A 14,386-nucleotide genomic window follows, 5' to 3' on the forward strand; every position below is an offset into this window, starting at 1 on the left:
TTACCCTCACAATCTTGGGATTCAAAATAAGCCCAAAGATATTTTACTGCCTGCACCTCAACATTACTTACTCAATTCCCTTTTCCATGAATTCAAACGAGAACAGAAGGGAGAGAAAAACAAGAAAGGGGGGTTTTAATTGTTTTTACAGATAATAACAACTTTTGCAAATAAGACACACGTGAAAAAATAATGTTATCAACACAGAAGTTTATCCTGGTTCGCTTGAAATTCAAATCTACTCCAGTCCACCCGGCCAAGGTGATTTCTCCTTTAACAAGGACTTAATCCACTAATCTTGAAAGATTACAACACAGAGCGTCTAAGTAGATAAAGATCTCTTAGCCCTCTCAAGTTTACAGACTTCACAAGTCACTTGAGGAATATTCAGCAAGTAATAGAAAATACAGTTATGTGCTTGGTGCTTCTAAGTAAGCAGAAGTTACACAATATGAGAACAAAAATATTCCACACTTAGAGCAACAACTTGTGTGAAAAGAGAATGAACAAGAATAAGAGATTTATGATTTGTTTGTAGTATTCTCGTGTGCCTTGTTATCTTATATGAATATGATCCATCCTTTATATAGAGACTTGATGAGGAGACCGTTGGAGGAGGAAATCTTGGAAATGATAGAATTTTAATGTAATTAATCTCTTTGTCCTTTCCATAGAAATTTTGGGACGTGTTAACTTTTCTTCCAAATATAGATTCTTTCCAAACGCGGAAGACTTCACAGCTAAGTCTCAGTGATCGTTCTGAGTCAGAGTGTGCAGAGATCAGATGTTTCTGTCCAGCATGTGTATCTTCAGATAGTTACTAAAAGGATGATTGACATCAGAGTTTCTTGATGTCTTGTTGATGGAGATTACTTAAGATTCAAAAATCATTAGACCTTTAGAGTGCGCTGTTCAGATTCAGAGCATCTGAAACTTCTTTCTACGTAGAACTTTGTGCGCTTTCTTTTGTTCAAAGTCAGATCCTCTGCATGACTGACTTCTAAGTGGTCATTCTGGACTGACGTGAATATATGATGTACGTTTATTTGACCCTTTTTGGATTAGAGTCCTTCACACTTAGATAAATTATGTTAGGGTACCAATTTGTTTCATCCTTTGTTATCATCAAAACTTTAGACTTGAATTGTAGACATGCAATCTTGTTCTTACAATCTCCCCCTTTTTGATGATGACAAAAACCTCAGAGTTATGATAAAATAGTGATACTTCAACAAGGATTAAAAATTATCTCAGAGTCAGATGAGTGACGACTCCCCCTGAGATAGATCATATAAGATTTTTCAGATATTCTTACCAGATCTCCTTGCGTAGCAGCCAGTTTTTACCTTAGATACTTCCTGCAGCTTAGATTATCATAAGAGTTTTTTTAAATGTGCGTAGTGCAGCAAGCGACTTAGATATTATTTCATCAGAGTTGTTTTTATTCTCCCCTTTTTGTCAGACTCAAAAAGACTTAGCACAAAAGAGAGTAGTCAAAATATGGTTCATATATGAGAAAGAGAATTATAGATAAGCATCTATTTAGAACAGAGAGAAAAACATAATACATAAAAGATAAGCAAGTAAGGAAAAAAAACAAACAAAGCCTAAGTGCCTAAGGGTTCAAAGGAGGAGACATCCTTTGGAGCAGCTGAGTCAGCAGGTTCTGAATGTTGTTGTTGACGAAGTCTTGTTGGTCCAGTCTTGCTCTCACTCTCTGTTACTCCTTCTGTAGCTCATCCAGAGTCTTCAGGACAAGAGGAGCGAGGTCAGAATGAGATTGCTCCCTCTGAGTTAGAGCGTCATTTCTTGCTTGCAGCTTCTTCTACAACTATGCATGCTGCTTCTTTAGCATCAACTTTTGCTTTTGCTTCAGCTTCAGCAGCAGCAACAACCTTCTCTGTAGCTTCTCTAGCTCTTTGCTCTTCTTTCAGAAGAACCTTCTCTTCTGCTTCTCTTATGGCCTTCACTTCTTCCTCTCTGTCCAAACATGTTTGCAGCCTCTCTCCAGCTTCTCTGATAAAGTCGTTTTAGACTTGTTCATAGAGGCCTTTCAGCTTGAAAGCCTCATATGTCATCCATCTGATCACTCTATTCTAGTGAATCCTCACTGCAGAGGAATCATCACTGATTGTAGAGTTTATAGATAGAGATCTGATCTTCTCCACTGAAGACTCGGGAAATAAGGTTATTGCTTCTTCCAAGGTGGGAAGGGTGGGTTCTGGTTCAGGTGTTAGAGATGTAGGTTCTAGTGGTATGGGGATGGTTTCAGTGGGAGGTTGAGAGGGATGGGTAATGGGGTTTTTATTGGGAGTTATGCTGTGTGGTTCAGATGGAGGTGTTGGTGGTTGTTCAGATGGTGATGGGATATTTGTTTCTGGTTCAGATTGGTGTTGGGTGAAGAGGGTACGAGCCTGAAGATGAGATATAGTGGGGGATTGGGGGTCAGAGGGCTCAGTGTCAGAGGAGATGTTATAGTAAGGTGGAGATGAAGGTGGTGAAATGGGTTCGTTGAGCATTTCAGCTTTAGATATGGGCAAGGTTGTGGTGGTGAAATTAAATTTTTGAAGAGGAGGAGATGATGAGTTAGATATAGGTATTTTAGAGGGTTTGGTGGTGGATGGTGAAGGTTCAGAGTGTGTGTATATTGGTGAGGTTTGAGGAAGGGAAGAAGCAAGTTGCCTTAGATGAAAAGATGGAGAGTTAGGAGGCAGAGACTTACTTGGAGATTTAGAGGAGGAGATCAAAGGGACATGAGGTCTTGATATAGAAGGTTCCCCCAACTTGGCTTTCTTATTCTTCAGATTCACGAGGGCTCCCGTTGTCTCTTCATAAAATTGGGTGGATGATCAGGTAGCCAATCCACAGAGAAATCTGAGATATCAACTCCTTGGTTGGCCAGATCCTGCAGATAGTGCGTAACAACCTCTGGAGGATCAATCTTTGAGAAGAGGTAAATGCCATTGGGTATCCTCTGACCTTTCAATGCTTCCCAGGAGGTGTCCAACAACGGTTTGACCGGAACCTTCTCAATTACCCACATGCTCTTCAGATTTCGTGCATTCAGATGCCTCCCAGTGTCAACAGTTACATCCTCCATCAGATTGTGATGGATCAGATGATCCACCAAGTCGTACTCTATCAGAACATCAGATATCAGCCTTCCCAGAGGGATGTAAGTTCTGGGCTTCATGTTGTTCCTGGTGTCTCTTACAGAGTCCCCCAGGTATTTGAAAAGCAACACTGACAAATTCAGCTTTAGCCCTTTGTGGAGGCAGTAGAGGATACACTTCTGGTCAGTGTTGATATAGTCTGAAGAGTTGGATGTTGGGCGGTGATGAATAGTCCCTAGAATGATCTTCATCCAGACTCTCAGGTTCTGGGGATGTTCCTTATTCTTGGACGAATTACCCTCAATGTTCTACTTGAAAATTGTTGGGGCAATTTCCTGGGACATGTATTTTGCCCTAGGGTTGATGTTGTAAATATGTCTTTCCCCTGTCTTCTCCATGTTCAGAAGGGAAGCAATTGATTTCTCGATGATGATGATCTTCACCCCTAGAACGTAGGACACAATATAGTGGTAGTCCGAATCTGCAAAACGCCAGAATTCCTTGACCAGATATGTGTAAACGGGACCATAGAGCCTTTGAAAGTAGTTTTTTCACCCTTGCTTTCTGAGTTCTTCAGTGAGACCTATTCCATTCCTTTTCATATTCTCGAAATCAACCAAAGATTCACACAGGACTTCGAGCTTGTCAAACGGAGTGGCAAGGTTGATGTGGGGTTCACGATCCAAAATGTGGGGTTCTTTGTATATGGGAGTGGAGATAACACCAGTTGTTGCAGTGGTTTATTGGGAAGAACTTTGAGGTTGCTCTGTTGATTCCATTTGTTGTGAGTAGTTGTATAGTGATTGTTGTTGGGAATCCATGAAGAAGATGAAGTTGTTGAAGAACGTTGAAGATGCTTGAGAGAGAGAGAGAGAGAGGTTTGTGTAGGATGTGAGCGAAAAGTGTGAAAGAGTGAAGTGTGGTAACTATAAGTACAAACGAGGTGCATGCAAAATGACATCGTTAGATGGAAGATGAATAGTTAAATTTAATGATGGCACATAAAAAGAGTTGACACACTAGGAGAGAAATTGATTACAACTAATGATGAATGTCTAATCCACAAATTAGTACACTGCTGAAGATCTCAAGATTCGGTCTCTTGATTTCTGTTAGACAGGTGTCTAGAAGGTCCAAGGTCAGACGTAAGAGAAACCACATGTTAATCTATCTGATCTTCAGGAATACCAAAAGATTGGATCCTGAGGATTTCTGATTCAGATGACTTCTAACTGGTAGAAATATCAGATTCAGATCCAGACACCGAATGTTACGTTTAGAACCTTATTTTGCCATTTCAAAGTACCACATTAGATTCATTCTAGGCAATTTTCAATTTTCAAGTGTTTCAAAATGAGTGAGAATCTATCTTCAGCAAGGGGTTTTATGAAGATATCAACCCATTGATGGTCTGTATCTATGAATTCTAACGAAATTACCCCTTTCTATACACAGTCTCTGATAAAATGATATTTTATTTCTATGTGATTTGCTCTAGAATGTAGAATAGGGTTCTTACTTAAACATATGGCAACAGTATTGTCATAGAAGATAGGAACGTTACTCTCATATATCTGAAGATCTTTGAGTTGATTCTTCATCCAGAGCATCTGAGTAGTGCATAATGAAGTTGATATATATTCGGCTTCTGCAGTAGAGAGTGCAATGGTTGACTGTCTTTTGCTGGCCCAAGATATGAGATTATTTCCCAAGAACTGACAGTTTCCAGATGTGCTTTTATGTTCTATTCTGTCTCCTGCATAATCTGCATCACAATATCCAAAGAGTCTATACTCTGATGTTTTCTCATACATCAGGCCAAGGTTAGGTGTTCCCTTCAGATACCTTAGGATTCTCTTAACTGCTGTTAAATGAGACTCCTTTGGGTCTGATTGGAATCAGGCATAGAGACATACACTAAAAATAATATCTGGTCGTGTAGCCGTCAGATAGAGAAGAGAGCCTATCATACCACGATAGAGCTTCTGACAAACCTTTTGACTGACTTCTTCTTTCTCCATAATGCATGTTGGATGCATGGGTGTCTTTGCTGGTTTGCATTCTGACATTTCAAATTTCTTCAAAATATCTTTAATGTATTTACTTTGGTATATGTATGTAGCTTCTGGAGCTTGATTGATTTGAATTCCCAAAAATAATTTTAGTTCTTGCATCAAACTCATTTCAAATTCTGCCTGCATTAACTCAGAGAATTCTTGACAAACAGAGGGGTTAGATGAACCAAAAATTATGTCATCCACGTATATCTGACATATCATGAGATCATTTCTAATGTTTTTACAAAAGAGTGTGGAATCAACTTTTCCTCTAATAAAATCATGTTCCAGAAGAAAGGTACTTAGTTTTTCATATCAAGCTCTAGGGGCTTCTTTCACACCATACATAGATTTTTTCAGTTTAAAAACGTGTTATGGACATTTAGGGTTTTCAAAACCTGGAGGTTGATGAACATACACTTCTTCTGAGATATAACCATTTAGAAATGCTCTCTTGACATCCATCTGATATAATTTGATGGAATGATTAACAACAAATGATACAAGTAAGCGAATGGATTCTAACCTGGCGACTGGAGCAAAGGTTTCGTTGTAGTCAATGCCTTCTTGTTGACTATAACCTTGTGCTACTAATCGTGCTTTGTTCCTGACCACTTCTCCCTTCTCATTTAGTTTTTTTTTTCTGAATACCCATCTTGTTCCAATGATGTGAGTTCCTTTGGGCCTTGGTACCAGATCTCAGACGTCATTCTTTGCTAATTGATCCAGTTCCTCTTCCATTTCCAGAGTCCAGTCATTATCTTGAAGTGTCTCATCACAGGAAGTAGGCTCTATTAGATACACTAATCCCAGAGGGTTTTCTTCAGATACTTTGAATGTAGACCTCGTTCTAACAGGTTCATCCTTGTTTCCCAAAATCAATTTTTCAGAGATGGTAGGACGATTTCTTGGTCTTTTCTATATAGTTGAGATTTCAATTGTTTTTGGATTTTGCTTCTCAGCTTCCTTAGATTCTTTGATCTTTTCATCAGAACCTGCAAGAGTTATCTCCAAATATACATGTTTTTCAACTAGCTTTGATTTTTCAGAGTCAAGCTTATCATCAAATCCGACATGTATTGATTCTTCCACAATTTTGGTTTTTGTATTGTATACTCTGTAGCCCTTAGAGCGCTCTGAGTATCCTAACATAATACCTTTTTGTGCTTTTGAAACAAACTTGTTTAGATGCTCTTTAGTATTAAGAATAAAATAGGAGCATCTAAAAGGATGAAAGTAAGAAATGTTGGGTTTTCTTCCCTTACACAGTTCATAAGGAGTGCCATACCAATTTCTCTTCGTTTATAAACATTAAACATTTTACATTTTGATCTCTTAGATCTTAAAGATTAATTTTGTAAATGTTGTTTTTCCTCTTGCCAGTGAAAAGAATTGTTCCATTGTTCTGATTAATTGCTCTACAAGTTTTTTTATTGAAGATTATATCATAACCGTTATCACTTAATTGACTTATTGATAACAGGTTATGCATTAATCCTTCTACTTAGAGAACATTAGAGATAAAGGGAAGAGTTTCATTACCAATAGTTCTGGAGCCTCTGATTCTTCCTTTCTGATTTCCTCTGAAACCTACGAAGCCAACATCTTTAAGTTCCAGGCTTTGGAACATATGCATTCTTCCCGTCATGTGTCGCGAGCATGCAGAGTCCAGGTACCATGATTGGTGTCTTAACTCTACTGCATATGATATCTGCAACATAAACTATTTTATCCTTTGGTACCCATAATCTTTTGTGATTAGTTCTCCCAGAGTTTCTTGAAACTTTGGGTTTTCTAGCATTGGTAAAATTTTGTGTTTGTGTATGTGTGTAGTGATAAGAAAATGGGGATTTAGGTTTATCATCTGCAAAAAATGTGTGTTTTTCTTCATTAGAATCATATCATATTCCTCTTTTCTTATTCTGACTGACTCCATAAATCATAGAGGCCATTCTGCTTCTTTCTATCCCATTTTTCAGAAACTTTTGAAAATCCTTTTCATATTCATATATAATTGTGTTAGAAGTTTGCGGGGCTTGAGATAAAGCTTCTTCAAGTTTTAAACATTGTTTATTTATAGATTCTTTTTCTCTTTCCAAAATCAATGTCATCTTTTAATTCAGAAACTTTTATCTCAAGCTTATCACATTCATCAATGGTTCCTTCAAGAACCCTTTTTAATGCTTTCAATTTTTGTCGAAGTTTCTGATATAAGCTTAAAGATTCAGATAGGCAAGATTCAAGGTCAGAGCGAGACAGATCAAAAAATACCTCTTCAGGATCAGATTCTCTTTCTAATGAGCTTCCAGATGTGGTAGCCATAAACGCAACATTTGCTTGTTCTTCTTTAGAGTCTGATTCTGAGGCATCAAATTCAGATTCATCCCAGGTGGCCATAAGTCCCTTCTTAGATTTGAAGGAGTTTTTCTTGAATCCTTCTCTTATAGAGTTTTCTTTCTTAAGCTTTGGGTATTCGTTTCTATAGTAATAACATAAATGTAAATTACATGGTTAATGATAGACAAAATTAGTGAAGTATAATTAGTGGTTAGTAATATGTACAAAATGAACATTTTTTTAAGACTATTTCCTAGGCCAAAAAGACTTAAAAATATGACACATTAAGGGATAGTTTATCATTGATGCAAAGTATTGAAGATGATTAAAAAAATCAACTAACAATAGATTTATAACAAATAAAGTTATGCAACCTTAAGTCCATCTATTAATATTTAAAAAAAAGTGATTTGTTCTCTTTCTTTTGCTTTTATTCCTCTTTTATTTAGCAAGATGGTAAGAGAGAAAATAAATTAGCATAATGTAAATGATATGGTTAGATAAACAATAAACATAAATATAAAATACTTGAAATAAAGTGACCAAACAAAATAGATTGCAAGAAAATAAAGTGAAATAATATAAATGTTAGAAGTTAGTAGTTAGTGAACATAAACATAAAGTAAATAAAAATGAACAATAAAATAAATTGTAAGGAATTAAAGTGTAATAATATAAATGTTAGTAGTTATTAGTTAGTAACAATAAGCAAATGGATTAGCAAGTTAATGTAAAGACATGGTTTCATCTATGTATCAAATGACTTAAATATGGTTGAAATAGAGGCAATATATCAATGCCTCAAAGTATCATGAATGATCTATTGATCAACCATTAATAGGTTTGAAACATTGAAGATTTAATCAACTCTAAGCAACCATGGCCATGATATAATAGAACTCATCAACCAAATAAATGTAACAACAAGTCAACAATAAATATTAAATGATAACAAAAAAAAGCAACACTAAAGAAGGTGAACAAAAAGGTAGTAAGAGTAAGAAATCTAAAAAAAAAGTGTGTAAACCAAAGTTAATCATTTTTTACAAGCTTGAGTCTAAACCCTCTCAAAAGATCAACCAAGAACAAACAACCATTTTCAACACAAAAACAGAACCAAAAAATTAACAAAGTTTAAGCTAAAATCATTATCCAAAAATGTTGAAAAAGGGTATGTTAAAATGGTGTTGAGCTTGGATATGAAGCAAGGGGTTTGGGATGAAAGTGTTTATGGTGGAAGTTTAGTGAAAGGGCTGAGTTATGAGTGTTAGAGAATGAGAAGTTTTGAAAAAAAAAATGTGAAAGAGGACAAAAAAGTTGGTGGGGTGACTTTTTTGAGTGAGAAAGATTTTTTGTTTTGACCTAGGTTTGGAGAGGAAAGTGAATGGTACTTGGACACAACTTTTGGGAGCTAGGAAGCATGAAAAATGAGGGGAAATAGTACCTCTATTTATAGGGAAAGTAACTGGAAAAGGGGGTGAACCAAAAATGGCCTGGAAGCCTGATTTTTGCCCAATAGTCGATTATCCTGATTGGTGTAATCGATTATAGGAACCAAAATTGGCATGGAACCCTGATTATTGCCCAGTAATCGATTACCAAGGTTGGTGTAATCGATTACACTGTCCAAAAAATTGAATTTTTGCTGTTTTGGTGGTGTTTTCTCAAGTATGAACGCCATGCCTTGAACCCGTGCAACATGTCTTTGGTTTTGGATGCTAATGCAAGTATGGTGATGAAATGATGAATGTATGTATGGGTAATAGGGACACGGATCACCTGAAGGTTGTATGGGAGTAGGGTGATGGATCGAAAGAAAGTTGTATGGGGGTATGGTGAATTTTGGGGTATGACAATGTTTAATTAAAATAAAATAGAAAGAGGTAAAATTAGGAATAATTAAAATGAGAAAACCCTAATGTGAGGGTATAAATTGGAGCCAATTGGGACTAGAAGAAAAGGCAACCGCTACTCACTTCTCATTCTCATCACTTTGTTTTCACAAAAATCAAAAAAAGAAAATAGAGAGAGAGAGAGAGAGAGAGAGAGAGAGAGAGAGAGATCTTCTTGGTGATCTCACCTTGAACAACTCCCAATCTCAAAAAATATGAAAAAATAAAAGAAATAAACGAAAAAAAGAAGAAAAGTAATCTTCTTCTTCTCCGACTCACTTCATCGCATCGTCACCTCACCCTCCCTTTTCACTGTCTTCTTCACTGGCTCACTTCACCAATAATCGTAAGAATACCACTCCTTCTCACCCCTAAAACGAGCTCACAAACACCACCACATTTCCCAACCCCACTCTCCTTTCTCTAACCACCAACCATACACATCGACACTACCGCCAGATCCGATTTCTCCACCCTTATCACTTCATTTTCTTCCACCAATCAACAACAACACTGGTAAACCAATAATTTATTACTACTCATGCTCCCTCTCTTTCACCAGATCAATACCTTAAAACACCACAACCACTCACTTCCACTTCTTCTTCGTCGCCATCTCAAATCACCATCTTCAACACCTTACCCCTTCTTCACAACAACAACATGACCATCACCATTACACTCGACATGCATTTCCTTCAAATTTGCTGCTATCAAAGCCACACAAGAAAGCTTAAAGGATGAGTTCGTGAACTATTGCTCGACAAGGTGAATATTCCATTTTTTTAGTGTTTAGTAATGATACAACACAAACTTTCTTTTGCACTTTTTGTATATATGTTGTTTGTACTTTGACTCGAACATCCTCCCAGCCTTGGTTTTTTCTCTGTTCGCGTTTATAATCTATGCGACATGTATATTTTCTGTTGATTTATTAAATGCATGTGTGTTACACATTGTTTATATTTTGATTCGGTTATGACAAATTCATCGTTCATCAGTGTTGGATTATTTTTTTATTATTTAATAATGCTGTAATATTGTAAACATTTGCGTTGTATTGTGTTGCTAATTTTGGTTTCTTAATTTTAAAATCATGTTGTCTGTTGTTTGATTCGATTGTTATGAGCATATTTAGCATTCGCAGTTTGCTATTGATTTTTAGTTTGCGTGTAACATTATGATTCTGTTGTCGTCATGTTTAACTTAGATATGTATTTACATTATTAGTAGTTCGACATAATGTCAATTCGAGTTTGCTTTCGCTACTTTATGTTTCATCACCTGACATTACTTACATTATGATACAATACATTGCGTTTGATTTGACTGTGATGATCGCACTTCGTGCTAACAGCTTCTTGTTTGATTCGTGTTGGCATGCAACATTTCGATTTCATTGCATTTAAATCGAATTTAAATTTTGCGTTGCCAGCTTTGCATTGCATATCCTCGCGTTACAAGGACTCAATTCGTGTCCTCATGTTACGTTGATTTTACATGTGCACGTTACATGTTTGTTTACTTTTCGATTCCATTGTAATAAATGTGTGTTGTTTGTGATTATTGTATGCACGTTGTTTCTCTTGTCATTTTGTTGCATCTTGGTGTGCGACATTGCGTTTAGTACGATGTGTGGCTTTAAGTTACACCCCCGTGTTAGAATTCACATCCTCACGTTAGAATTCACACCTGCACATTACAGTTCGCTCCCTTGCGTTAGAATTTTCCCCCTCACATCAGAATGTGCACCCTCACACTAGAAAATGTGCCCTCGTGTTTCAGTTCGTGACCTTGCATTACAATTCGCGTCTTCATGTTTACCTTTGCGTACGTTAACCCATTTAGTGCATTACGTTACTTTTCGATGAATTTGCGTGACATTTCATCAAGCCTATTTTCATATTTTGTCAAAATATTTCTTAATAAAATAGATGAAAAAGGACTAGTTTGGCGTATGCTTATCTTTTCCCCAAATATTTGGATACAAGCCATATAGCTTGACCATTCAAATATTCGTCACCGGCTCAAAACTTAATAACTCAACCAGTTCAACTTGTCTCCTTCACAAGTGAAAAATGACTAATTGGGCGTATGCCTTTATTTCCCCCGGATATTCAGATACAAGTCGTATAGCTTGACCATTCGAGTGCTCGTCACCTTTGAGGAATCCTGACCCTATTCATATCAAACCTCTTTCACAATAAAAATCTTCAAAAATTTTATTTCACAAATAAATTGAATGAAAAAAGGATTAATTGGATGTATGCCTCTTTCTTTCATGATTATTTGGATAAAAGTCGTATAGCTTGACCATTCTGATGTTTGTCTTTCCATTCAAAATATAATAATTAACCAAATTTAGCTCACTCTTTGGTGGTTGAAAAAAACTAATTGGGTGTATGCTTTTTTTTCCCCAAGTACTCAGATACAAGTTGTATAGCTTGAGCATTCAGATGCTTGTCTCCCGTTAAGGAATTGTGACATAATTCTTCTTACAATTTTTATAATAAAATTAGATGAAAAACGATTAATTGGGCATATGCCTCTTTCCTCCCCAAGTATTTGGATACAAGTCGTATAACTTGACCATTTGGATACTTGTCATCCACCTAAAAACAATCCAACCAATCAAATTATCTTTTTCCACCTTAGCACAACCTATAAATTTTTTCATAAACAAAAGATGTTTCGTCCATTCTGAGACGATGCAAACAACGCTTCATTCCTACCATATGCTAGTAGTAAGGAACGTTTTCTGCTTGAATGCGATGAGAACATAAATATGTGAGAGTTCAGAATATGTTGTCCATTCTGACGCGACGTAGATGTTCACTTCTCCGTTTTTGGGTAGAAAGCAATATTTTTTGCTCAAATCCGACTAAATACCCTTCGCTAAAATCGACCTGCACATAAAAATTTGCTATCCAAAACTACGTAGAATTCCTCATCGCGCAAGAGGATACGTAGGAGCAAATTCAACGTCTCGTCAAGCACAATAATAAAAAAATCGAAAAATATATTTTTCTTGCTAAGAATTACATAACTTTGAATTCCTCATGTAACTTGGGCATACGTAGGAGCAAGAGTCGCAATCTTGTCAAGCACCCTAATAAAAAACTTGTTTTTATTTCTTTTCTTTTTCCTTTCAAATTTTTAATAACTAGAAGAAAACAAATAAACGAAAGCTAAAATTCATATTCTCAAAGCTAATTAAATAGTTTCCATTGGATACAACGGATGCGAGTGGTTTTATCGATATTTTGGTTGTGACGACCATTTTCTTTCTTTGATAGTTTTATCGATATTTTCACTTTCTTTTTGGAATAAATATACTTCGATGGACACTCTGTTATTATTTTGAGCTGCGAATGTCCGTGGTAGTTTTTGCGTTGTGAAACACCCCATTGTTTCATTCTTTTTGCTTTAATTACCATTTACTGCATTTTTGTTTAATGTCATTTATTGCATTTTTCATTTATTACATTGATTCATGTTTTTCCACTATTAAAGTTTGTGTGGACTTTGTCTTCTTAGAGACATTCGTATTCAATTCACACACACTTTATTTTGTACATTTGTTTTGCACATATTACTTCTGAGATTTTTCGAGTTAATTTTATAAGTGAACTAAATTCGTGATTCTTTGCTAAAAATACATGTGAACAACAATCAAATAATCACTTAAATATTTTTTGTGATTTATAAAAACATAGAGGCTTCAACAAGATTTTTGTGTTTATGTGTGTGTCAGATTTTCCTTAGAGCATCTCCAACTGTGAACCCATTTTTGGGTTTCTTGTGGGACCTATTAAGCCACGTCAGCTTGAAGCAACTCATTTAGTTTTTCACTCCAATGATGCAACTGTGAAGAACTCATATTGGGTCCCACAATTTTACTTTATATATTAATATATTATTCATATTAAATTTTATATTAATTAAAATAATAATTTTAATTATTTAAATTAAAATTGATATAAAATAAACAAAATTCAAATTAAACTTATAATCTAAAATGATAATTAAAATTAATCTCAAATACATGATATATAATTAAAAACAATAAAAATAAATAGCATCTCATAATTTGTGTTGGTGAAATTTTAGATATAAACTATATTTATAAAAAAATAAATTAAAAAAAAAGAAGCAACTAGCCGTTGAACGGCTAATTTTCATTAAAAAAAATGCATGGTTTCCGTTGCTCTCTCTTCACCGTTTGTCATACTGGCTGCAACATGTGATGTGCCAGACTGACGATCCAAGGGAAGAACGCCACAAAATCCAGCGCTAAAGCTGGTGTCTTAGTATCACAAGAGATACTATTATAGTTTTACAATACATTGATTGCTTAAACATTAATTTTACAAGTACAAAGTCACCTTTATAAACCAGTGACATGTCAACTCTCTTGTACCAACAACCCGATAGTTCTTTTAAGCATCTCAAAAATAGTTTTCAATAATAAAAAGAAAACAGAAGTATGGTGACATAAATCACACACATATAATAGAAAAGATTCGAAGACAAAATTTGAGAGAACAAACTTTTATGGAGATTATCCCCCTAATATAATTTTGTATATTTCTACTAATTAAATCCTTTAAAATAAGAGATATTATTAGTCCATTCATAAAAAAAAACTATTAACTTTTGAAAAATGTTATTTATACACCAAATTTTATATAAAATACTTACATCAAACACTGTTCATCAAAACGGTGAATAATATTTTTATTCTTTTAATAAATAAAAAATAATAGTTAAAAAAAATATTTTTATTTTTAGAATTATTTTATAATATAAATATAAAGTTTGTGATTAACCAATATTATTATTATATTAATCACAAAAATATAGAGTATTAACCATATATTTTACTTATAATTTCTTAACCAAATTTACTATTTCATTAACCAATAAAATATAGTATTAACCAAATTCTGACATTAAAATATGAAATGTAGAATTTGGTTAAAAATTA

This window comes from Lathyrus oleraceus, chromosome 1 (genome assembly GCF_024323335.1).
Source record: "Lathyrus oleraceus cultivar Zhongwan6 chromosome 1, CAAS_Psat_ZW6_1.0, whole genome shotgun sequence".
In the NCBI taxonomy this organism is placed as follows: domain Eukaryota; kingdom Viridiplantae; phylum Streptophyta; class Magnoliopsida; order Fabales; family Fabaceae; genus Lathyrus; species Lathyrus oleraceus.